The sequence below is a fragment of the Phyllobates terribilis genome, unplaced genomic scaffold (assembly GCF_046119375.1).
Source record: "Phyllobates terribilis strain yellow unplaced genomic scaffold, ASM4611937v1 Scaffold_8__6_contigs__length_399053987, whole genome shotgun sequence".
Taxonomy (NCBI): Eukaryota; Metazoa; Chordata; class Amphibia; order Anura; family Dendrobatidae; genus Phyllobates; species Phyllobates terribilis.
Genome location: NW_027362768.1, coordinates 270,420,306 through 270,447,759, shown reverse-complemented (window position 1 = coordinate 270,447,759; position 27,454 = coordinate 270,420,306). Strand labels below are relative to the sequence as shown.

Genomic DNA, 27,454 nt, shown 5'->3' with positions numbered 1-27,454 from the left:
ATTGGGACACTGATTGTGAGGCGCAGGGCAGGAGGGTGAGAGCCAGCGCAGGAAGACGACTGAGGAAGGCATATAGAAAGGGGTCCTGTCAGGCACTCTTGAACTACCTGAGGGATTGCTGAACCCTGCTTGGTGAACGCAGCACGACGAGGGAGGCTGTAAGCTGGACAGTGCAACCTGAGCTTTGCTGCACTAACATCCGCTGCAGAGGACCTGCTCCGCAGCGGCGGCTCCCTTTAGCCGCATACCACAGGTGGTGTCACAAACTATATATATAAATCCCCTGTAATAATCCCCTTTTTACTGACCACCCTGGGTCACGGACCGGGTCACCGCCACTGTTACATCTCCCCTAGCAACGACCGGCCCTGCGCCGAGTACCCCACGGCCCAGGGGGCGCGTCACTATCACCAGCAGAAAACGCTAGTAGGAGGACAGAATATAAAGCTGCACCCAACAGGTGATAGGCAGAGAAATGAAAACATCCGTGTTAAGCTAAACAGACTGCAGCCAGAATAGCAGAACCTAAACACCCAGTGAAAAGGTGTGTCTCCTGTGGCTCTGCAGAAAATAGAGCCGACCACAGAACACAAACTCAAGGGATCAAATCCAGGAGTATGACAGTACCCCCCTTCTACGAGGTTCCATTGGACCCGAAGAGATCCCCAACCGCTGATGCTGCAGACAGAACTCCCTCACTAGGCGGCCAGCATGCAAATCTCTTGCATCAACCCCAGCAATATTCTCCAGGCCAAAACCTTTCCATTTAACGTGATGTTGTCGTCGACGTCTGACACGTCTGGAACCCAACAACAGCTCCCCATCATACTCCTTGTTCTAAGTACCAGGGAGCTATGTCAAAGAAAAATCAACATCGGCTTGACTGAGGATAGGAACTTTAGAGAAAGCTGTCGTGAGTGCAGCAAAAGCATCAACAGCCTCAGTAGACCAAGAAGTTATCAGATAATTTTATCTGAACAATGAACGCTGTAAAAATGAAGCCCAAAAAGTAATGGCAGACTTGTGACTAGTGCTGATTTGTATCCCACTGATCAGTTTGTTATATGGTAAAATTAATGATGTCATTCAAAACTACAACTTGTCATGCAAATAACAATCCTATATATGGCTATTTAGATGGAAAAATAAAAAAAATTGCGGTTCTTAGAAGAAGGGGGAGTGGAAATAAAAGCGCAAAAACAAAACATCACTTGGTCACAGCCCCACAAAAATGTATGTGACTAATAATAGAGCTTATCCTGTAGCTCACATAGACAGCCGCGGTGCCCACCACCCACATGACTGTCCGGGGGCTCACATGTGTCCCCCTGCTCCTTGTTATGATGGTGTAGCAACTCACTCGGGAAAATAGGTAACACACTCAAAATTGCAACTGACCTTGCCGGTTCCTGTACAGACTGAAGATCCTGACCCAGCAGTCCCTAGTGGTTACTATGTGAGCTGAGATATCCATAACCACAGACTAGATGATGAAAATTCAGACCTAGGTTGCCTGAAAGGTCATTGAGCGCTTCACACAACTCCTAAAGAACCGGAAGGCAGAGTAGTATGTATATTAACAATAGAAGGGAAAGTGTGCTGAAATGGAAAGAGATCCCAAAGGGAGTAAAACAACCACGAAATAAAAAATAAAGGATTAACTACGTACTGTTAGAAATTATGCCGCCTACTTCCTAAAAAGAAAACAGAAGATATGTGCAGGATAAAGAACATAAACAGCAAAGAGATAAACCCTAGCTGGTCTTTCACTGGCTGGCTAAAACTACAGCAGTATGGCTAGACATCCAAATGAGACTATCACCAGCAGGAAATACCAGTAGGGGGAAAGTATATAAAGCTACACCCGAAAGGTGATAGGGCAGACAAATGAGTAAAAGAAAACACCTGTTATCCTAAAAAGACTGAAGCAAGGATAACAGAAACTAAACAGACAGAGAAAAGGTGTAACTGCTGTAGCTTGGTGGACAGAGAAACTAACAATAAAGCACAGGCTCAAGGGTTTGAACCTAGACGCATGTGACGCGCCCCCTGGGCCGTGGGGTACTCGGTGCCGGGCCGGTCGTTGCTAGGGGTGATGTCACAGTGGCGGTGACCCGGTCCGTGACCCAGGGCGGTCAATCAAAAGGGGGATTATTTACAGGGGATCTATAGTTTTTACATACAGTTCGTGACTAGTGTTGAGCGAGCATGCTCGACACTGCTCGGTACTCGCCCGAGCATCTCACTACTCGGGATGTTCGGCGAGCACCAAGAATTTCCGGGTTACTCGGGCGGGAGCTCGGGTCTCCGCCCTGCAAGTTTGGCGCTCTTTACAGAGCCAATGAGCATGCAGGGATTGCCAGCCAGTCACTGCAATACCGCAGCCATGTTGTTTGTGGGCATTACAGTGATTGGCTGGCCGCACAGCATCATCTCGAGTATTTAAAACCGGGCACCGCCATCTTGGACCAGTCACTCCGGATCAGACAGTGTAGGGTCAGTGCTGCAGAGCTAGGGAGAGATTTATACTGCAAAATAGTTAGTGTAGGGTCTCTAAAGCCTGCTAAATCAAACAAACAGTCCTTCTCAGGACTAATATCCATCCCAGATATCAGACAGGCAGGCTGTATAGGTTACACAGTGGTTATACCAACAAACACTGCATTACAGTCCTGTGTGCTCCTGCTGGTCAAATTGCTAGACTTAACCCCAGGTCTCAGGGGCCAGGAAAAATCCTTTTTTTTTCATCTAAATCCTGTTTGTTTTTTTTCCTCAGTCAGACTGTACAAATACCTGTCTTATTAATCTTTTGGTATCCCCCCCCCCAAAAAAAAAAAAAAATTGAGTGTCTCGCTGACTGTTCAGACACCAATATATCTGTTTAAAAGAGTCTGGTGTAGGCCAGAGAACTAACACTGTGTTTTTCCTCTTCCACAGTTCAAATCTGGGTGTTATCAACCTGCTTGCCTTTTTTCCATAAAAAAAACAGTTTGAGTGTGTCGCTGACTGTTCAGACACAAATATATCTATTTTAACAAGACTGGTATACACCAGGAAATTATAACTGTGGTTTTGCAGTTCCATGGTTCAAATCTCTGTATTCTCCACTCTTTTGTCTTTTTTGCATAAAAAAAAACATTTTCAGTGTCTCGCTGACTGTTCAGACACCAATATATCTGTTTAAAAGAGTCTGGTGTACGCCAGAGAACTAGAACTGTGTTTTTCCTCTTCCACGGTTCAAATCTGGGTGTTATCAACCTGCTTGCCTTTTTTCCATAAAAAAAAAACAGTTTGAGTGTGTCGCTGACTGTTCAGACACAAATATATCTATTTTAACAAGTCTGGTATACACCAGGAAATTATAACTGTGGTTTTGCAGTTCCACAGTTCAAATCTCTGTATTCTCCACTTTTTTGCATAAAAAAAAACATTTTCAGTGTCTCGCTGACTGTTCAGACACCAATATATCTGTTTAAAACAGTGGCGTAGGCCAGAGAACTAGAACTGTGTTTTTTCTCTTCCACAGTTCAAATCTGGGTGTTATCAACCTGCTTGACTTTTTTTCCATAAAAAAAAACAGTTTGAGTGTGTCGTTGACTGTTCAGACAGAAATATATCTATTTTAAAAAGTCGGGTATACACCAGGAGATTATAACTGTGGTTTTGCAGTTCCACGGTTCAAATCTCTGTATTCTCCACTTTTTTGTATTTTTTGCATAAAAAAAACATTTTCAGTGTCTCGCTGACTGTTCAGACACCAATATGTCTGTTTAAAAGAGTCTGGTGTAGGCCAGAGAACTAGAACTGTGTTTTTCCTCTTCCATGGTTCAAATCTGGGTGTTATCAACCTGCTTGCCTTTTTTCCATAAAAAAAAAACAGTTTGTGTGTGTCGCTGACTGTTCAGACACAAATATATCTATTTTAACAAGTCTGGTATACACCAGGAAATTATAACTGTGGTTTTGCAGTTCCACGGTTCAAATCTCTGTATTCTCCGCTTTTTTGCATAAAAAAAAAACATTTTCAGTATCTCACTGACTGTTCAGACACCAATATGTCTGTTTAAAAGAGTCTGGTGTAGGCCAGAGAAATAGAACTGTGTTTTTCCTCTTCCACAGTTCAAATCTGGGTGCTATCAACCGGCTTGCCTTTTTTTCCCCCCAAAAAAAACAGTTTGAGTGTGTTGCTGACTGTTCAGACACAAATATATCTATTTTAACAAGTCTGGTATACACCAGGAAATTATAACTGTGGTTTTGCAGTTCCACGGTTCAAATCTCGGTATTCTCAACTTTATTACAAAAAAAAAAAACATTTTCAGTGTCTCGCTGACTGTTCAGACACCAATATATCTGTTTAAAAGAGTCTGGTGTAGGCCATAGAACTGGAACTGTGTTTTTCCTCTTCCACGGTTCAAATCTGGGTGTTATCAACCTGCTTGCCTTTTTCCCATAAAAAAAACAAAAACAGTTTGAGTGTGTCGCTGACTGTTCAGACACAAATATATCTATTTTAACAAGTCTGGTAAACACCAGGAAATTATAACTGTGGTTTTGCAGTTCCACGGTTCAAATCTCTGTATTATCCACTTTTTTGTCTTTTTTGCATAAAAAAAAACATTTTCAGTGTCACGCTGACTGTTCAGACACCAATATATCTGTTTAAAAGAGTCTGGTGTAGGCCAGAGAACTAGAACTGTGGTTTTCCTCTTCCACGGTTCAAATCTGGGTGTTATCAACCTGCTTGCCTTTTTTCCATAAACAAAAAACAGTTTGAGTGTGTCGCTGACTGTTCAGACACAAATATATCTGACGCGCCCCCTGGGCCATGGGGATACCCGGAGCCGGGCCTTGTAGATGCTGGGGGTAGTAGTCACCGTGGCGGCGACCCGGTCCGTGACCCAGGGCGGTCAAACCAGGGTAGTCTATGTGTATCTGGTTTAAATAGTCCGACTACACCACCTGTGGAATGCGGTTATTGGGAACCGCCGCTGCGGAGCAGTCCACTGAAGCTGATGGTGTGTGCAGCAAGGTGATGTGACTCCCCACAGGAAGAGTGTAGCTTCAGGGCAGCATGAATGGATGATGGTGGTGATAGTGCCGGGATCAGTAAAGATAACACGGAGTCGTTGCAGTGCAGTCCTAGGGTCTTTACTGGTGGTAATTATATAGGCCCCAATGGGAGTACTTGCTAGGGATGAGGGCCTGGTCAGTCTGGGAGCAATCCTAGAATTCCCCTGGCCAGGTGGAGTTGTAGGCCTGCCGTTCTGACTGTACTCTGTTGGCTATCCCACTTATAGTCGTGTTGTAGCCCACGTCCCTGAGTGTGACGTGCTGTGCTCACCCGTATGGCTGGCGACTAGTGTTGAGCATTCCGATACTGAAATATCGGGTATCGGCCGATATTCGCGGTATCGGAATTCCGATACTTAATTCCGATACTTTTAGAATATCGAATACCGGAATCGGAAGTTCCCATAATGCCTGCGCTCTGCAGTGTCTCTCAAGGATGACAAGCTGGATGGCAGCGCTCAGCTGCGATCCAGCCTGTCATCAGAATCCCATCCCAGCGTGAGAGAATTCTCCTGATTGTTTAAAAGCCGCCGGGCGGTAAAAAGCCGCCGGCTTTTAAACAATCACACAGCCCCATACTGCTTCCCAGCAGCCTCCCACCCCGATCCTCCGCTCCCCTCGCCACCTCCCATCCCGATCGTAAGTTAGGACCGGGCGGGGAGCACAGCACCAAGAAGCGGGGAGCGAAGAACCAGGGCGGGGAAGCCGGCAGTGAAAAGACTTCACCGCCGGCTTTCCCGTTCTGTGCTGCGCTTTCCCGCCGGTTATTTCAAATGAACAGCTGAGGTATCAGGTGATGCCGATCAGCTGTTCATTTGAAGTCGCCGCGGTGCCCTCGGAGGGTTCATGTGAGTTCATGCTTGACTGCATTGCATGAACTCACATGAACTTTCCCACGGCCGCACAGGTCAGCCTCACCTCCCAGACCCGTCATGATTGGTGTGTGTGGGTGTCTGTGCGATGTGTACGGTGTGTGTGTGCGGTGTCTGTGCGATGTCTGCGGGTGTGTGCGGGTGTGCGCGGTGTCCGTGCGATGTCTGCGGGTGTGTGCGTGCAGGCAAACATAGGCCGATGTGACACTACTACTCCCATCGGCCTATGTCTGTCCCCCGTCCACTCGTGCCAGCAGGATCAGCTTGATGGGAGCAGTAGTTCCCATCAGCCTGATCCTGCTATTTAAACTGCCCCATATGTTATTTTGGCCCCCATAGGTTTATATTTTTGCCCCTATACATGTTTTATTTTTTTAGGCCCCCATATTTTTTTTTTGTTTTTGGTCCCCAATAAATTTTAAATGCATGTCATTGGTGGCGAGTGGTTACCTAAAATAAATTAGTTCATACATTACCTGTCCCCGCCGATCGTCACCTAAAATAAAATAAAAAATAAAAAAATACACCTATACTCACCTAGACACCTAATTCCCCGAAGCCATCGATCTCCTGTAATAAAATATAAAATAATAAACCACAACCTTATCCTTACCCCTCGTAGTAGTGCACGAGTGTCCCACGAAGATCTCCAGTTTAGAGCAGCCACATAGAATGTGACCGCTCTGAACCGCCGCCGCGGCTAGAATGATGGGGTCGTAAAGCAGCCTCGCGGGTTCGCCGGAGTTCAGGCAGCGCTGCTCCGGTTAGCTGCTTTACGGCCACGTTGTACCGTGAGAAATTCCCACGGTACAGCAGTGCCGTAAAGGAGGTCTCCGGAGCTGCGCTGACTGAATGCACTCCGGTGACCTCAGTCAGGGCTCACGCTGCCGGGAGAGGACGTGTTCCCGGCAGCGTGAGCTTACAGCAGCAATGACAGCTGTCACATCTCCAGATGTGACAGCTGTGCATGGGAGATCAGCGCAGGAACGTGAACAGGTAACTATTTTTTTTTTAGTAAACTAAGAATTAAATAAAATGGTGTGTTTTATTTCAAATAATTTTTTTTTTTTCTGGGTGTAGTGTGTGTTTTTTATTTTTAACACTTTGTAGGTTAGTAATGGGGGTGTCTTATAGATGCCCATCATTACTAACCTGGGCTTCATGGCAGCTGGTGCTGACATGAACCCCACCACTATTACCCCCTGCCACCGCACCAGGGCAGCGTGGAAGAGCGAGGCTAAGTGCCAGAATTGGCACATCCTATGGATGCGCCATTTCTGGGGCGGCTGACGGCTGGTGTTTCTAGCCTGGGAGGGGGCCAATATTCATGGCACCCTTCCTGTGCTATTAATATCAGCCCCCAGCTGTCTGCCTAGCCTTTGCTAGCTATTAAAATAGGGGGGACCCCACGTCATTTTTTTGGGGGGTCTCCCATTTTAATAGCTAGTAAAGGCTAGGTATTCAGCTGGGGGCTGATATTAGTAGCCTGGGAAGCTCCGTGGGTATTACCCCCTTCCCAGGCTTCAAACATCTGCCCCAGCCGTCTGCTTAACCTCTGCTAGAGACTAAAATTATGGAGGATCCCACGCCAATTTTATTTTTAATAAATCCTTTATTTTAACACTAAATGACACTTGAGGGGTTAATAAAGATGCAGTCCCTAAATTATTATTTATTTTTTAATTAATTTTTCCCAAAAATTTTGACGTGGGCTTTGCCATATTTTTGTATGCCAGCCAGGTACAGCATCCAGGAACGGGCTGCCCCCAACTCCCAGCTGCCTATTTGTACCTGGCCGGACACAACAATATAGGGAAGCCCTTTTTTTTTAAAATTATTTCATGAAATAATTTAAAAAAAATTGACGTGGGGCTTCGCCCTATATTTGTGTCCAGCCAGGTACAGCAGGCAGGAACGGGCTGCCTACAACCACCAGCTGCCTATTTGTACCTGGCCGGACACAACAATATAGAGAAGCCCTTTTTTTTTAAATTATTTCATGAAATAATTAAAAAAAAATTGAAGTGGGGCTTCGCCCTGTTTTTGTGTCCAGCCAGGTACAACTAGGCAGCTGGGGGCTGGAATCCGCAGCGCTGGGAGGCCCAAGCTTTCTGGGCCACCCCCGCTGCAATTTGCAGTCCGCAGCCACCCTGGAAAATGGCGCTTTCATAGAAGCGTCATCTTCTGGCGCTGTACCCAACTCATCCAGGGCCCTGGTGCGGTGGCTCACTGGGTAATAAAGGGGTTAGGGCCAGCTTGGCATTATCAGCTGACCCTAAGCCCGAAATTCATGGGGTCACGCCAATATTAGACATGACCACCATGAATTTCTAGTAAAGTATTTAAAAAAAACACAAACACCCAGAATAAAGTCCTTTAATTGAAATAAACACACAATTCTTTATTGTTCTAAATTAAACCATACTTACCATCACGCCCATTCCAGCTGAAGCCAACGATCTCCTGCAATAAAAGAAAAATAATAAAGTAACCTCATCCTTACCTTTCCATGGTTCCCACGACAGCTTCAGCTCTGCTACATCGAGATGACAGGCTGGACCGCTGCAGAACGCTGCCATCCAGCCTGTCATCCCGCAGACACTGAGAAGAGCAGGCATGCTTGCGCTCCTCAGTGTCTCGCTGTGACTGCATAAAGATGAACCGAGGTCATGTCCAATGAACTCGGCTCACCTCATGCACGTCACTGACAGCGTGGGAAAATTCTCCTGCACTCAGAGCTTCAGCGTGAGAATTCTCCCACGCTGTCAGTGACGTGCATGAGGTGAGCTGGGATCATTGGACATGACCTCACCTCATACACGTCACTGACAGCGTGGGAAAATTCTCACGCTGAAGCGCTGAGTGCAGGAGAATTTTCCCACGCTGTCAGTGACGTGCATGAGGTGAGGTCATGTCCAATGATCTCAGCTCACCTCATGCACGTCACTGACAGCGTGGGAGAATTCTCACGCTGAAGCGCTGAGTGCAGGAGAATTTTCCCACGCTGTCAGTGACGTGCATGAGGTGAGCCGAGTTCATTGGACATGACCTCGGCTCATCTTTATGCCTTCACAGCGAGACACTGAGGAGTGCAAGCATGCCTGCGCTTCTCAGTGTCTGCGGGATGACAGGCTGGATGGCAGCGTTCTGCAGCGGTCCAGCCTGTCATCTCGATGTAGCAGAGCTGAAGCTGTCATGGGAACCATGGAAAGGTAAGGATGATGTTGCTTTATTATTTTTCTTTTATTGCAGGAGATCGTTGGCTTCAGCTGGAATGGGCGTAATGGTAAGTATGGTTTAATTTAGAACAATAAAGAATTGTGTGTTTATTTCAATTAAAGGACTTTTTTCTGGGTGTTTGTGTTTTTTTAACTTTGGCTATGGGGTTAGTAATGGGGGTGTCTTATAGACGCCTCTACATTACTAACCTGGGCTTGATGTCAGCTGGCATTATAAGCTGACATCAACCCCAGCCCTATTACCCCACTGCCACCCCTACAGGGCAGTGGGAAGAGCGAGGCTAAGTGCCAGAATTGGCGCATCCTATGGATGCGCCATTTCTGGGGCGGCTGACGGCTGGTGTTTCTAGCCTGGGAGGGGGGCAATATTAATGGCACCCTTCCTGGGCTATTAATATCAGCCCCCAGCTGTCTGCCTAGCCTTTGCTAGCTATTAAATTAGGGTGGACCCTACGTCAGTTTTTTGGGGGGTTCCCCCATTTTAATAGCTAGTAAAGGCTAGGTATTCAGCTGGGGGCTGATATTAGTAGCCTGGGAAGCTCCATGGGTATTATCCCCTTCCCAGGCTTCAAACATCTGCCCCAGCTGTTTGCTTAACCTCCGCTAGAGCCTAAAATTACGGGGACCCCCGTGCCAATTTTTTTTTAATTAAATCCTTTATTTTAACACTAAATGACAAGTACAGTAATCAACACTGTCACTGTACTTCATATATATGTGACTGGCATGTTTCTATCTATCTAATCTATGTGTGATTCTCTATTCCTTCTATTCTAAATTGTCGGGTACCGCTGTTGAATTGCCGGCCGGCTTTTTTAAAGAGACGGTGCATGAAAACACTATTATTTTTTTTTTATAAATCCTTTACACTAAATGACAAGTACAGTAATCAACACTGTCACTGTACTTGATATATATGTGACTGACATGTTTCTATCTATCTAATCTATGTGTGAAGCTCCATTCTTTCTGTTGTAAATTGTCGGGTACCGGTGTATGCCGCTGATGAATTGTCGGCTTTTCGGGTAATACATTCTACATTATTCTTAGTTGTTTTCCTTCATGTAGAATTAACCTACAAGGAAAGAAAGGGTTTATTTTCATTCTGATATTTGTGTCCTTGCATTGGTTTCCGGTATCGGAATCGGCGATATCCGATACTTTTTGGGTATCGGTCCGATCCAATCCGATACGATATTTCCTGATATCGGAAGGTATCGCTCAACACTACTGGCGACTCAAATCCCGTGTATTCTTCGCTCCTCTGTGGCGGTACTGGTCCTTTCGTGTGGCTGAGCCTCCGGGCTTCTGGGGTCCAGGAGACCTGCAATCTCCAGCCTTGCGGTATCTGCTCCTGGGCTTGAAGGATCCCACAGCCTTGGACTCCGGTGTCCGGTTCTCGGTGTACACTGGCCAGGATGAGCTCTGCCAGCTCCAGTCCTCAGCTCCTTGTGTGGCACCCCAGGTCTGGTCGCCACAGTGGCAGCAATGTCATGTCTGAGAGCAGGTGGGAGGTTCCCTGGTTAGGGACAATTAGCATGCAGCACCTCCTGCCTCAGTCCAGGGAGGAGAGAAACCGGCCCTTTATAAACTGGATCTGGGGCGGGGTTAGTCAGTGAAGCCAGAGACCAGCCAGAGTCTAGTTCCAGAGACAGGGACAGGTCAGCAGCAGACTGAGGAGTCCCTGTAGGCAGAGGAGGAACATGAGGCCAGGAGGGGAACTAGCAGAGTTTGTCCTGACCAGAGACTTACTAAGCCGGACACTGGAGTCCGAGGCTGTGAGGGTTATAAGCCCAGCAGCAGAAAACCACCACGCAGGGGACTTCAAGTCCTCTGGCCCAAGGAAGCCTGGAGGCTCAGCCACACGAGAGGGACCATTACTGCCCTGGAGGGGTGAGAAGCACGGAAGGCCCGAGTCGCCAGTCATACGGGTGAGAACAACACGGTACACTCAGGGACTACACTACAGCAGGATAGCCAAGAAAGAGTGAAGTCAGCACGGTAGGCCTACAAACTCCCCCTGACCAGCGGGATTTCCCAGTTGCTCTCAGACTGACCAGGCCTCCATTGTTAACCTGTATTCCGGATGGGTCCTTTAATACCACCAACAGTAAAGACCCTGACTTGCATGACAGACTCCGTGTGGTTACTGCTGCTCCCGCGCACCATCACCACCAACATCCCTACTTTCTGCCCTGAGGCTATACTCCTCCTGTGGGGAGTTATACTATTCTCTGCTGCATTTCCAATATCAGCCTCAGCGGTCTGCCCTGCAGCGGCGGTACTCTCTGACCGCAATCCACGGGTGGCGTAGTCGGACATTTAAATATCATAAAACCACACAAATAGACCACCATTTGAGTTGACTACCCTGAGCCACGGGACCGGGTCCCCGCCACGCAAGGACTACAACCCCCAGCATCCGCAAAGGGTCCGGTTCCGGGTATCCCCACACACACACGGCCCAGGGGGCGTGTCAACTTTTGGCGTAGTCGGCAGGATTTCGTGCCCGCCACCAACGGGTACTGCGTGCCTGAAGAAAGACTGTAAAACTTACTTTGGTGGAGTTTCCCGCCATCCGCGGCCATTTTCCCGCCATCAGGCGCCATCTCTGGGACGCTGCGCGGGAAGAAGAGGGGCGTGGACGACGAAGGCGCGCGAGAACTGGAGCCCCGCCTTACGCACGGACGCTGCGCAAGGTCCTGAAAGGAGCCGAGCGGACGCTGATGTCACCAGGACGCTGCGCAAGGTCCTCAACCCCGACGATCCCCTGCGGAGCCGCGGGCTACAGAAGAAAAGCAACGGAACGTAGGCCATGGTTGACTAGGGGGGAAGAGGGTGACGGAAGCGGAGGGAACTGTCACCGCCAGCGCGGCCGCTGCCGCAGTAACGCCGTTCACGATGCCTTATATCCCTGGAGCGGCCTGGTTGCCCCAGTACTCAGGGGAGTCGCATATCCTGAGCGACTTTAAGGAGAGCCTATTCAAGGTGTACCCCCTGACGGAGGAACAAAAAGTGACCATACTGATAGGCCAGTTAACCGGCGCGGCCCAACGAGAAGTAAAGTCCTGGTCAGTCAGGGACAAGGGGACCGTGAAGGAGATTTTAGCCCGTCTAAAGGACACTTTTGATACCCGCACCTCAGCAGAGATCAAAATGAGATTTTATGGGTGCAAGCAGCGGGCCCAAGACAGTATAAGAGACTATGCTTTGAACTTGCAAGAGGCCCTGAGAGCCATCAAGCAGGCAGACCCTGATAGTGTGAGGAATGCAGATGAACTGCTGACTGAACAATTCATTGAGGGTCTGCTGTCCAGCACCCACAGAACTCAGTTACGCCTGATGGCCCTGCAGAACCCTGGGTTAGACTTTGCACAGTTTAAGGACAGAGCCATCCGGGTACTCCGAGAACCCGTACCCGGTGGTGTTGCGGCCTCCAGGCGCCCTGCTATCACTTATCACCAAGAGGAGGCGCCCCAGTCTACAGAATCTGCAGGAGCCAACGCACAGAATAGTAAATAGAATAGAAAATGAACCAGGTAGTACTGGACCTGCTCAAGACGTTGCCCCTGGAGGAACGCAGCCTGTGGCCTGAGAAACTGCCGGTTCTGATGGACTTGTATAACCATATCCCAGTGGGTTCTACCAACTGCACCCCGGCTTACCTAATGAGAGCAAGACCTGTTAAGCTGCCAATTGACCATTGGAGTTGACTGCCCTGAGCCACGGGACCGGGTCCTCGCCACGCAAGGACTACAACCCCCCAGCATCCACAATGGGTCCGGTTCCGGGTATCCCAAAACACACACAGCCCAGGGGGCGCGTCACTTGCTCCTTAGTGTCCTGCTTGACTCCTCACACTGAACAGACTCAGACTCAACCCCACCTCCAGATCCAGTTATATAGGGCAGGATCCTCCCCTTTTCTGGTCTGGAGCAGGAGGTGTTGCCTATAGTGTGTTCCCTGACCAAGAAACTCCTGTTTTGCTCCCAGACATGGTATTACTACCACTGTGGCAACCAGACCCTCTGGGGTGCCACATATCTATTTTAACAAGTCTGGTATACACCAGGAAATTATAACTGTGGTTTTGCAGTTCCACGGTTCAAATCTCTGTATTCTACCCTTTTTTGTCTTTTTTTGCATAAAAAAAAAACCATTTTCAGTGTCTCGCTGACTGTTTAGACACCAATATATCTGTTTAAAAGAGTCTGGTGTAGGCCAGAGAAATAGAACTGTGTTTTTCCTCTTCCACGGTTCAAATCTGGGTGTTATCAACCTGCTTGCCTTTTTTTCCATAAAAAAAAAACAGTTTGAGTGTGTCGCTGACTGTTCAGACACAAATATATCTATTTTAACAAGTCTGGTATACACCAGGAAATTATAACTGTGGTTTTGCAGTTCCACGGTTCAAATCTCTGTATTCTCCACTTTTTTGCATAAAAAAAACATTTTCAGTGTCTCGCTGACTATTCAGACACCAATATATCTGTTTAAAAGAGTCTGGTGTAAGGCCAGAGAACTAGAACTGTGGTTTTCCTCTTCCACGGTTCAAATCTCCTTTTTATGACCCTTTTGCCATTGATAGTGCGAGTGTAAGCTATTTTACTTCATTTACAATGGGCAAGGTGCATGGCAAGGGACGTGGAACTGGACGTTCTGGTGATGGTGCGTGCAGAGGATGGGGCCGTGGCCAAGGTGAAAATGTGCCACAACCAACAGCCACATCTTCTCGCTCCCAGTTCTTGACCGAATTACTAGGGAAGCACACAACAGCACCACTATTGCGAACTGATCAGTGTGAACAGGATATTAATTGGATAGCAGAATACTTCCAGTTACCTGGGCACCACCACCTCCGGTCTGTCTTCCACACGGTCAAGTCTTAGTAGCCGTGAGTCTCGACTGCATACTCCTCCTCACCCTGATGCTCCTTCCTCCCTGTCGTCAGACAGCAACTGATCCCACAGTTGGACAGTCTGAAGAGCTGTTCACTGGTCCATTTCCATATTTGTGCCCCTCGCCTGCTCCGCTTGAAGTGGTGGAAGAGGAGATCTCATGTAGCGATGGCCAAATATTTGAACAGCCACAGCCACAGAAAGACGACGCTGGTAATTTGTCACAAGAGGTGGACGATGACGAGACACAATTGCCACGAAATGAGGAGGAGGACCGTGGTGCGGAAGTGGAAGAGGAGGAGGTGGTGGATGATCTAGTAACTGACCCGAAGTGGCAGGAGGACACGCAGAGCGAGGCCAGCAGCACACAGGGGGAGGGAGGCAGAGTACCCCAACAGGCAGGAAGAAGCAGTGTGGTGGCCGCAGACAGAAGGCGGGCAACTGTTCCCCGTAACACCAACACGAGGGACGTTGCCAGTACAACCGGTAGGTCTTCCAGAGTCTGGAGTTTTTTAAAGACTCTGCTGATAACCCCAAAAAGGCCATTTGTACTGACTCGCCCCCTGGGCCGTGGGGCACTCGGATCCGGGCAATAGGGAGACGATGGGGGTAGTAGTGGCAACCCGGCTCCGTGGCTCAGGGTGGTCAGACCAATGGTAGTCTGCTATGTGCTGTTGATAATGTCCGACTACGCCACCCGTGGATTGCGGTTATTAGGAACTGCCGCTGCAAGGCAGTCCGCTGGGGCTGATGATGTATGCAGCTGGGATGGTGTGACTCCCCACGGGAAGAGTGCGGCCCCAGGGCAGTGTAGTGGATGGTGGGGGTGATGGTGGTGAGAGTCCCAGTACCGGTAGTGCCGGAGGAGCGAAAAAGCACACAGACAACGTACTGCAGTCCAGGGTCTTTACTCACGGTTAATATCCAAGTCACTTCAGCTGGCAATGACTGCCCAAGCCGTGCTGCGTCCACCAGGTGAGGGGCTCAGTCAACTCCCAGGCAGCTCAGAAGTATGGCTCAGGACCCCCTTCAATCCTTCCTCTAGCCTGCCTCACCAGTGACCCACTTTTGTCCAGCTGCCGAGAACTTGTGCGGGTAAACGTGGATCCCGTTCCCCGCTGTTCTATATGGTGCCTTCCTAGCAGGTTTAATGAGGTGTCGCACCAATAAATGATCACGACGTCCGGTCTTTGGCTGAGGGTAGTTTCTCCTCCACCAACTTGGGATCCGGCACCCTTAATCTGTCTGACCCTTCAGCCTGTATTCTCGTGGGTTCTTAGGGTCCCTTCCACCTTCTTGTTCCTGAGCCCCTCTGTTCCTCTGTCTCTTCCTCCTCTTTTCTGTTTCTCCTTCTCCTTTCTCGTGGAGCTGGGCTGAGACGTAACCCCAGCTCCCCTTCACCTCCTCTCTCTCTCCACTCTCCTCCTCAGCCTCTCACTAGGCCCACTCTGGAGTAGAGCTCCTACAGAGCCTCTACTCCCTGTCTTCTCCTCTCTCCGCACAGACTGAACTGAACCCTGATCTAAGATGGTGCCCACCTTATATACCTCCCTCTAGCCATGAGCCCAGGTGACCAGCAACCAATGGGCTCCTACCTACGCTCAGGAACCAACCCCTATCTGCTCCTACATCACTGGGTATTCCTCCCCCCTCCCCACTCCAGCCAGGGACATGGTCTGTCGTACCTGCATTTCTGTCTAATGGGAGTACCGTTGAGCTGTCCCTCGGAAATGGGGTGAGTGTGCTATATGCAGCTAACTGAGACCGGGTCCATACTCCATCCTTACCTGGGAGTGGAATACCACACCTCTGGCAGAGGTGCTATACCCCTGTAGCGGCCGAACCCTCGGGGCGCTACAGTACCACCTGCCAGGCCAGCATCAGCAGGGGTGACAAAACTATCAGCCTAACCACCACCAGCATGATCAGGCATATGGCAGCAAAGCACTCGACTTTGTGGGGCGAACCCCAGGGTCCACGACCAGTGTCAGCGGGTGTCACCATTGCTTCTTCCGCTGTTGTGCCTGTAAGAGAACCCCCTGTTGTGCGTGCAAGGCTATCCCCTGTCCATTCAGCATGCAAAAATGCCCCCTCCTCTCAGTCTTCACTTGTTATGGCAGTTTCTCAAGAAACAGCATCAACATCCACGTCCACATCCCACCGCAGCGTTCAATTGTCCTTATCCCAGAGCTTTGAACGAAAGTGCAAATTCGCAGCCAACGCCCCACAGGCCACAGTCCTAAATTCGCACATTTCACGACTGCTTGCGTTGGAAATGCTGCCTTTTAGGCTGGTGGAAACGGAATCCTTCCGCAACCTTATGGCGGTGGCCATCCCTCGGTACTCGGTCCCGAGCCGACACTATTTTGCCCGGTGTGCCATCCCCGCACTACACAAGCACGTGTCCCAAAACATCTGCCGCGCCCTCAACAATGCAGTTACTTGGAGAGTCCACCTGACAACGGACACGTGGACAGGTGTTTGTGGCCAGGGACGGTACATCTCCGTGACAGCACACTGGGTAAACATAGTGGAAGCCAGGACCCAGTCGGATCTTGGGACGGAACACATCCTCCCCACACCGAGGATTGCTGGCCCTATGTCAGTCAGAGTTCCCCCACAGTGTACAGCTACTGTATATAATCCTCCTCCTCCTCATGTTCAGCCTCCATCTCAGATATCACCACATCATCAACAAGCTGGAAGCACTGCAGTACTGCCTCAACCAAGCGGCAACAGGCTGTGCTGAAACTCATAAGCTTAGGTGATAAACCTCACACTGCTTGTGAGATGTGGACAGCTGTGAAAGAGCAGGCAGATCTGTGGCTGAGACCGCTGAACCTACATGCAGGCATGGTAGTGTGGTACAATGGCCGTAACCTGGTGGCGGCTCTGAGGCGAGGTGAGATCACACACGTACCATGCCTGGCTCATGTGCTTAATCTTGTGGTTCAGCGGTTTCTTAAATCGTACCCCGAGTTGCCAAATCTGCTCGTCAAAGTACGCCGCCTGTCAGCTCATTTTTGGAAGTCGGCTACAGCTTCCACTGCCCTTGCTGTGTTACAGCAGCGTTTGAAGCTTCCGGCACACCGACTGGTGTGTGATGTTCCCACACATTGGAACTCTACCCTCCACATGTTGCAAAGAATTTGTGAGCAGAAGAGAGCAGTTGTGGAGTACCAGCTGCAACAAGGCCGTCAATATTCAGGTCAGACTCCACATATAAGCCCTCAGGAGTGGACCTGGATGTCTGACATATGTACCATCCTGACAAACTTTGAGGAGTCCACCAAGATGGTGAGTGGCGATGACTCCATCATTAGCGTCAGCATCCCACTTGTCTGTCTTGTGCAACGCTCTCTGCAGAGAATTAAAGAGGAGGCATTGCAGCCAGAGTATGATGAGATGGATCAAGAACCCATAGCAGGCGATTACACACAGCCCAGCCTCATCTCATCCCAACGTGCATTGGGGGACAATGAGGGAGAGGAGGAGGAGGAAGAACAGGAGCTGGTATCATGCGCTGTAGACGGTAGTACCTGTACAACTGTCATACCGTCGGTTCAACGTGGGTGGCCTGAGGACAGGGGGGAGGAGGAGGAGGAGAGCATGGTCAGCCGTCATCTTGGTGAGGACACGAAAGTCTTGGCCGTTACCAGTCTGGCACGCATGGCTGACTTTGTTACGCTGCCTTAACCATGACCCTCGCGTTGTCAAAATGTTGGGTGACAGTCATTACTGGTTGGTGACACTTTTAGACCCCCGCTACACGGGGAACTTTCACTCTCTTATTCCTGAGGTGGAGAGGTCTACAAAAATGGGGCAGTACCAGAAGGCCCTTGCTGCAGAAATGTTAAAAAAATTCCCATCTGAACACGCTAGCGGCAGAGGTCACAGTTCATTGACCAACCAAGGCGTACAGGCGAGAGAGACGCAACTCCAATCCAGCAGAGGCAGGGGAACACTGTCAATGTTCTGGGACAGTTTTCTGAGACCCGCCCATCTTACAGGCCCTGAGGTACGGGGTACTCTCACAAGGAGTGGAAAGTTTCAAAAGATGGTGAGGGAGTACCTTGCCGACCGTACCAGCGTCCTCCGTGATTCCTCTGTGCCTTTTAATTATTGGGTATCCAAGCTGGACACTTGGAATGAACTCGCTCTGTACACCTTGGAGGTCCTGGCCTGCCCTGCCTATGTTATCGGAGCGTGTTTTTAGTGCCGCTGGGGGAATTATAACTGATAAGCCTGTCAAATGACAATGCTGACAAGCTGACCCTTATCAAAATGAACAAGGGCTGGATTGGCCAGAATTTTCATCACCACCAAATGACAGCAGAGTAACATAAAGTCAAATCCACTGTGTTGTTTAAGGAGGTGTATTCCCATGCACCGCTTCACACCCACACATGGGTATACGCTTCCTCATTTCGCCTGTTTTTTGCTCTTCTCCTTATCCCCAGCGTACACGACCACTATACAACCAGGGTGACTGTGGTCCGTGTTGCCAGCATTGCAGGTTCCTCTGTCCTAATTTTTGGCAGCTTTTGTTTGGAAGCCATAGGCATAGACTGTGGGAGACCCACTCCCCAATAATGGAAATAATGTTTTTAATATCCTGTACTGCATGGCTCTTGTAAGGGGAATTAAAACCATCTTGTTAAGCTACTGTGACCTCCACGTCTCTTCCAAGGGGCATTAAAACCGTCTTCTTAAGCTACTGTGACCTCCACGTCTCTTCCATGGGGCATTGATATTGTCTTTTTATTCCACTGCGACCTCCACCACTCTTCCAAGGGGCATTAAAACCGTCTTGTTAAGCTACTGTGACCTCCACGTCTCTTCCAAGGGGCATTAAAACCGTCTTGTTAAGCTACTGTGACCTCCACGTCTCTTCCATGGGGCCTTGATATTGTCTTTTTATTCCACTGCGACCTCCACCACTCTTCCAAGGGGCATTAAAACCGTCTTGTTAAGCTACTGCGACCTCCACCACTCTTCCAAGGGGCATTGATATTGTCTTTTTATTCCAGTGCGACCTCCACCACTCTTCCAAGGGGCATTAAAACCGTCTTGTTAAGCTACTGTGACCTACACGTCTCTTCCAAGGGGCATTGATATTGTCTTTTTATTCCACTGCGACCTCCACCACTATTCCAAGGGGCATTGATGTTGTCTTTTTATTCCACTGCGACTTCCACCACTCTTCCAAGGGGCATTAAAACCGTCTTGTTAAGCTACTGTGACCTCCACGTCTTTCCAAGGGGCATTAAAACCATCTTGTTAAGCTACTGTGACCTCCAGGTCTTTTCCAAGGGGCATTAAAACTGTCTTGCTAAGCTACTGTGACCTCCACGTCTCTTCCAAGGGGCATTAAAACCGTCTTGTTAAGCTACTGTGACCTCCACGTCTCTTCCACGGGGCATTGATATTGTCTTTTTATTCCACTGCGACCTCCACCACTCTTCCAAGGGGCATTAAAACCGTCTTGTTAAGCTACTGCGACCTCCACCACTCTTCCAAGGGGCATTGATATTGTCTTTTTATTCCAGTGCGACCTCCACCACTCTTCCAAGGGGCATTAAAACCGTCTTGTTAAGCTACTGTGACCTACACGTCTCTTCCAAGGGGCATTGATATTGTCTTTTTATTCCACTGCGACCTCCACCACTATTCCAAGGGGCATTGATATTGTCTTTTTATTCCACTGCGACTTCCACCACTCTTCCAAGGGGCATTAAAACCGTCTTGTTAAGCTACTGTGACCTCCACGTCTTTCCAAGGGGCATTAAAACCATCTTGTTAAGCTACTGTGACCTCCAGGTCTTTTCCAAGGGGCATTAAAACTGTCTTGCTAAGCTACTGTGACCTCCACGTCTCTTCCAAGGGGCATTAAAACCGTCTTGTTAAGCTACTGTGACCTCCACGTCTCTTCCACGGGGCATTGATATTGTCTTTTTATTCCACTGCGACCTCCACCACTCTTCCAAGGGGCATTGATATTGTCTTTTTATTCCACTGCGACCTCCACCACTCGTCCAAGGGGCATTGATATTGTCTTTTTATTACACTGCGACCTCCACCACTCTTCCAAGGGGCATTAAAACCATCTTGTTAAGCTACTGCAACCTCCACCACTCTTCCAAGGGGCATTGATATTGTCTTTTTATTCCACTGTAACCTCCACCACTCTTCCAAGGGGCATTAATATTATCTTTTTATTCCACTGCGACCTCCACCACTCTTCCAAGGGGCATTGATATTGTCTTTTTATTCGACTGTGACCTCCACCACTCTTCCAAGGGGCATTAAAACCGTCTTGTTAAGCTACTGTGACCTCCACGTCTTTTCCAAGGGGCATTAAAACTGTCTTGTTAAGCTACTGTGACCTCCACGTCTCTTCCAAGGGGCATTGATATTGTCTTTTTATTCCACTGCGACTTCCACCACTCTTCCAAGGGGCATTAAAACCATCTTGTTAAGCTACTGTGACCTCCACGTCTTTTCCAAGGGGCATTAAAACAGTCTTGTTAAGCTACTGTGACCTCCACGTCTTTTCCAAGGGGCATTAAAACTGTCTTGTTAAGCTACTGTGACCTCCATGTCTCTTCCAAGGGGCATTAAAACCGTCTTGTTAAGCTACTGTGACCTCCACGTCTCTTCCACGGGGCATTGATATTGTCTTTTTATTCCACTGCGACCTCCACCATTCTTCCAGGGGGCATTGATATTGTCTTTTTATTCCACTGCGACCTCCACCACTCTTCCAAGGGGCATTGATATTGTCTTTTTATTCCACTGCGACCTCCACCACTCTTCCAAGGGGCATTAAAACCATGTTGTTAAGCTGCTGCCACCTCCACCACTCTTCCAAGGGGCATTGATACTGTCTTTTTATTCCACTGTAACCTCCACCACTCTTCCAAGGGGCATTGATATTGTCTTTTTATTCCACTGCGACCTCCAACACTCTTCCAAGGGGCATTGATATTGTCTTTTTATTCCACTGTGACCTCCACCACTCTTCCAAGGGGCATTAAAACCGTCTTGTTAAGCTACTGTGACCTCCACGTCTCTTCCAAGGGGCATTAAAACTGTCTTGTTAAGCTACTGTGACCTCCACGTCTCTTCCAAGGGGCATTTTGTAAGCTACTGTGACCTCCACGTCTCTTCCACGGGGCATTGATATTGTCTTTTTATTCCACTATGACCTCCACCACTCTTCCAAGGGGCATTGATATTGTCTTTTTATTCCACTGCGACCTCCACCACTCTTCCAAGGGGCATTGATATTGCCTTTTTATTCCACTGCGACCTCCACCCCTCTTCCAAGGGGCATTAACACTGTCTTGTTAAGCTACTGTGACCTCCACGTCTCTTCCAAGGGGCATTAAAACTGTCTTGTTAAGCTACTGTGACCTCCACGTCTCTTCCAAAGGGCATTAAAACCGTCTTGTTAAGCTACTGGGACCTCCACGTCTCTTCCAAAGGGCATTAAAACCGTCTTGTTAAGCTACTGTGACCTCCACGTCTTTTCCATGGGGCATTGATTTTGTCTTTTTATTCCACTGCGACCTCCACCACTCTTCCAAGGATCTTTGATATTGTCTTTTTATTCCACTGCGACCTCCACCACTCTTCCAAGGGGCATTAAAACCGTCTTGTTAAGCTACTGCAACCTCCACAACTCTTCCAAGGGGCATTAAAACCGTCTTGTTAAGTTACTGTGACCTCCACGTTTCTTCCAAGGGGCATTAAAACCGTCTTGTTAAGCTACTGAGACCTCCACGTCTCTTCCATGGGGCATTATATTGTCTTTTTATTCCACTGCGATCTTCACCACTCTTCCAAGGGGCATTAAAACCGTCTTGTTAAGCTACTGTGACCTTCACGTCTCTTCCAAAGGGCATTAAAACCGTCTTGTTAAGCTACTGTGACATCCACCTTTCTTCCAAGGGGCATTAAAACCGTCTTGTTAAGCTACTGTGACCTCCACGTCTCTTCCAAAGGGCATTAAAACCGTCTTGTTAAGCTACTGTGACCTCCACGTCTCTACCATGGGGCATTGATATTGTCTTTTTATTCCACTGCGACCTCCACCACTCTTCCAAGGATCATTGATATTGTCTTTTTATTCCACTGCGACCTCCACCACTCTTCCAAGGGGCATTAAAACAGTCTTGTTAAGCTACTGCGACCTCCACCACTCTTCCAATGGGCATTGATATTGTCTTTTTATTCCATTGTAACCTCCACCACTCTTCCAAGGGGCATTAAAACCGTCTTGTTAAGCTACTGTGACCTCCACGTCTCTTCCAAGGGGCATTAAAATCGTCTTGTTAAACCACTCTGAACTCCACAGCTCTTCCAAGGAGCATTGAAATGTTGTTTTTAATTAACTCTAACCTCCACGACTCTTCCAACGGGCAATGCATTTCCTCCTAATTTTAGTCAGCTTTTGCTTTTCAATGCATAGGTGAACACTAAGGGAGACCCACTCCCCAATAATGGGTAGAAGGTTTTTAGTACGCTGTAATCCGCGTCTGTTTCAAGGGGCATAACAGTTTCACATAATTTTTGGAAAGCCTTCCATTCACTGCTTAGGCCAACAGTGTACAGGAGACCCAGTTGCTATAAATGGAAAAAATGGTTTATTTAAGGCCCTCTGACCTCCATGTCACTTCCAAGGGGCATTGGAGTGCCTTGAAATTTTTGGTAGGCATTGCACTCACTGTATGCCCTATAACTGTGTAGCCGAACTGCTCCTTTTGGTCCAGAACCATATCCTACAAGACATGTGTGGTTGACTGGCCTGATATTGATTTGAATGGTCCGGGTTCATCCTGCTCTTTCTTCTTTGCCACCACCTCATCCATCATTCATCACCTGAAGCTTTGTTTTAACGGGAGTCATAGAACTGGGATAGTAGCAGGAAAACATCCAGCAATCCTCGGAGGAGGTAGGATATGCGCCAAAACGCTGACCACCTCAGGCCTAGAAGCTACTACATACATGCGCTTGCATTCCAAGGAACAGAAAGCTAAGGAGATGGATGGCCTCATGATCATGAATAATTTACTCGCTGTGTAGAAGGCCCACTACTGCTGCTGTCAACCTTCTGAACTTTGTGTTTAAGCCTGAGTGACCCAGGACCCGCAATCCTCTATTTCTGAAGGACGTGTTGCATCTCATTGTCCAACTGTGTCCTGGCTTCCACAATATTAACCCAGTGTGAAGGCGTCAGTGAGATGGACCATCCCTGGCCACATTCACTTGTCCACGTGTTTGTGGTTAGGCTGTCCTTCAAATAGGGGCGGCTGGGGACCGCTTATGGACACCTGGCCGCCCCCAGGCGGCTGGGGACCATGTGTGGGCACCCGGCCGCAGAGCGGCTGGGGACCAAGTATGGACACCCGGCCGCCCCCTGGCGACTGGAGACCAAGCGTGGACACCCGGCCGCCAGGCGGCTGGGGACTGAGTATGGATACCAGGCCGCCGACGCAGCCATGACGTGGTGGCCAGATTCCGCCTCCACATGCCTAAAAGGCCCAATTTCAAGTGCAAGCAAGCAAGCAGTATGGTATTGCAGCCTGGGGGTGGGTGGCAGAGAATGGGGGAGGTACAATTGAACACTACCCTGGGACAAGGACTTGCACGGGGATAGTTGCAAGTCTGCATCTTCTGATGCGGCAAGGATCACTTTTGATGGGCACACTTTTAGGCAGTGACCTGGGTGTCGGAGATGCTTCCAGGGGTCTTCCCCATGCTGTTCTCATGTCTTTTCAGCACTGTATGCATGTGTCACACAGCACATGGCCAGATAAGGTTGTAAAATGTTAAAATGACATTTCCTGGTGAATGCATTTGTCACGGTTGAAAGCAATACAAAAGTGCAAAAATGCATAAAAAATGCTACTTGTGAACATAGCCCAAGGTGTGGAGGAGTATTTTTGTTTTTGGCTATTTATTTTACCTTATACACAAGTCTTTACCCTGGAAAGGAACTTCCTTAACATATTTCACAGGAAAGCAGTTTCAGTTTAGTTTTTGAACGTTTTATTGTGAGCCCGTAAAAGTGGCTTAATACCTCTGACCATGTTATTGACAACAGTGACCTGGGGGTCAGAAATGCTTCCTGGGGCGATCCCCATGCTGTCCCCATGTCATTTGAGCACTGTCACTATTGTCTTGGGCACTTTTTAGGCTTTCTACAGATTGCCGGGTGGTGCTGCCGCAAAAATGCTCGGGTCTCCCATAGACTAACATTGGGCTCGTTGCTCGGGTCGAGCACCCGAGTGTCACGGTGAGCTTGGCCCGAGCTTCGAGCACCCGAGCATTTTAGTGCTCGCTCAATATTATTTGTGACGCCACCTGTGGTATGCGTCTATATGGAGCCACCGCTGCGGAGCAGGTCCTCTGGAGCTGGTGTAAATGCAGCAGAGTTGGTTTAGCTCTCCACAGGTAGAGCTTAGCTCCAGGGCTGTACTGAGATGTTATGGATGTTTCTGGGCGTTGTAGTGCTGTGTAGTGCAGGGGGTGATGGTGCAGCAGTAATTCATGGAGACAATGGAGTGCAGTCTTCAGGTTTTACTCACAGTTGTTGCAATCCAAGTTACAGGTACCGGTGTAACTTCCCACGTCGCGCTGCGTTCACCAGGTATGGGGTTCAGCAATCCCTCAGGTGGTTCAAGAGTGCCTGACAGGACCCCTTTCTATGTGCCTTCCTCAGTCATCTTTCTGCGCTGGCTCTCGCCCTCCTGCCCTACGTCTCACAATCAGTGTCCCAATCCGGTAGCCTCGGGTCTTGTCGGGCGACCTGCAGTCCCCTGGACCCTCTGTGGCCACCTTTTCGGCGATGTAATTGTGGTTGTGGCCACTGCACCTTTCAAGTACAGCAGCCTCCGGTTTCTAGCTGAGCCTTGTAGTTCTCCACTAGTTTAGGAGCCGGTCCCCTCTGTGGCTTGATCCTTCCACACCAGGTAGATTCGGGCGTACGGGTGGCCTCCAGCACTGCCCGTACCCCTAGAATCCCCTCGTTCCTCCTGGAGCCTTCCTTCCTGCTCCTCTCTCTTTCTTCCTCTCCTCAGTCTTGGGCCTCCCTGGCTAGGCCCGCACTGGTGCAGAGCTCGTGCAGAGCCCCTGCTCCCTCTACTCCTCCTTCTCAGACTGGCTTCTCGGACTCTCCTCACTTTCCAAGATGGTTCCCTCTTTTATATCTTCCTAACAAGTGCTCCCCTGAACTTCTTCCTCCACCCACACCCACTACATGGTTCCCCCTCACTTGGTTCCCCTCCACTCCAGCCAGGGACCCGGGACTGTGCTCTCCCTTAGGAGCAATCTCGCCCTGCCCTACTGAAGTGGATGTGTTGGATGCAGGTGTTAGGGTCCCGGGCAGCACTCTATCCTTACCTGAGAGTGGGATACCACACCTCTGGGTGAGATGCAGTACCTCTGTGGCGACTGAACCATCAGGGGCGCCACACATGACTGTACCCCCCTTCTACAAGGGGCCACTGGACCCACTGAGATCTAATGTTAAGAATTGAAAACAGGCTCTTCACAATTATTAATGCATATGCTGATAATCAAAGTCAAGCCCAATTCTTACTTGACCTAATAGACAAAGCACTTCCCATAGTCTAGGGTACAGTGATTCTATGTGGAGATCTCAATTTAACATTAGACCTCACCTTAGATAACTTATCAGGTAAAGCATCCCTATGCCACTCAACTAACAAAAAAGAAAAACGTGCTTTTCTTCAGTTACAATTCTGTTATGTATGGCGTCTCACGCACCCGACTGTCAAAGGTAAAGTCGTGGTAGCCCCTTACAAGAAGAGCTAATTTGGATTGAGATACAAATTATCTCCAAATCTGCCATCTTTGGTACAAATTAAATAAATAAAATAAAATAAATACGATGCATCGGAGAAAAGAAAATAACACACAGCCACTGTCTGAGTGTACAATTCTTGTCTGCCCTCAGATCCCAAGCAACAAGTATTTTATTACACCCTCAGAAGAAAGGGGATGACTACGTGCCTTTCCTAACACAGAAAGTATTTTAATTGGAAATCACTATGTCGTAAATTCTGGAAACTGATGCAGATGTCCTTGAATTAAACTAGCTCTGTCCAATTAACTATGCACTGGAAAAAAAAAACAGAGGAAAGCTGTAACAGAAAGACAGCTCTATATAACATACAATGCCCCGTGTTAATGCTTTTATGAATAACACTTATAAAGCTAATATTAAAATATTAAATTATCAAATATATATGGGTAGATTTAATTGTTTAAAATAATAATCAAATTAAGGTATAAATATTTACCATAACAATTCCTTCCTTTTTATTATTTACAGACAATTTATCCATCAGCTACTTCCCCATGCTATGTGAACCTGGAGGGGACAGATCCCGTTCACCGACGGATACCTTGTTTAAATGTCATCATATGTGTTTACTGGAGGAGCACTGTGATATTTTGCTGAAGTGTTAACTGACGGGCTATGATGTCTTATCTTGCACATCTCTCTATATAGTGATGTCATAACAAATATACCAGATCTAGCTGTTATATTCATTAGCAGTACCAACATTTATGTAATGAAAGGGTAAATAAATATACTCTTATTCCCTATCCCCATTTCCACTATATGAGGTCTACCATTACGTCTGGGGTGGTTGTCTGCAGCTCATTTGTATAGAGAATATTTGGGGACAGCATTTATATCTAGGTCACCATGCAGAAGTATGAATGCAGCAGGCATAAGGCATGCTAAGGTGCGGGTTCCCTCTGCACCTGAGAAAAGCCATTTATAGGCCTGGTGACCACATACTAGATATAAATCCTTAGGGAATATGCAGGGTATGATATCAATTGGTCTCCCAAGACAATGTATATAAGTCAAAAGTCCTTGCATCGGAGGTTTGGCACACCAAGTTCGGTTGTTTGGAAAACCAACCTCATTCCTTCAGCATGTCTTAGACTCAGAAGGGTAATTAAATGGGTCAAGTCGTTCACAAGTCTGGGCAGAATCTGTAAGCCAGAACTCACTATTGTCCAAAACTCCATGGTTATTTTTCTGAAAAAGTCTATCATCATGAATCATAGAAGTGCTCTCACACCTTTCCTAGTCCTCGGAGTGTGGGCATCGCAGGCTTTACTGGAATCTCACCTACTGGAAACTTCTTAACCCTGTGTGTTATAAATTTACCTTGTACTAGGTCCAGCTCATATCAATGTTTTAAGCTACCCATAAGATTTATCTGTAACCATGGACTCTCCACCCACCTCACAATCTTGGCCAATACCACATGGCTGCTAGTGAGGTTTCCTCCAGCGTAACCGGAAGTATCAAAAGTCTCTTCAT

The 27,454-nt window shown here is 48.3% G+C and overlaps 1 pseudogene; it reads right to left on the bottom strand.

The window, feature by feature from the left end:
* LOC141157737 (meiotic recombination protein DMC1/LIM15 homolog) overlaps nucleotides 1-27,156 on the bottom strand; it is a 195,143-nt pseudogene extending 167,987 nt beyond the window's left edge.
* Nucleotides 27,157-27,454: the final 298 nt, after the last annotated feature.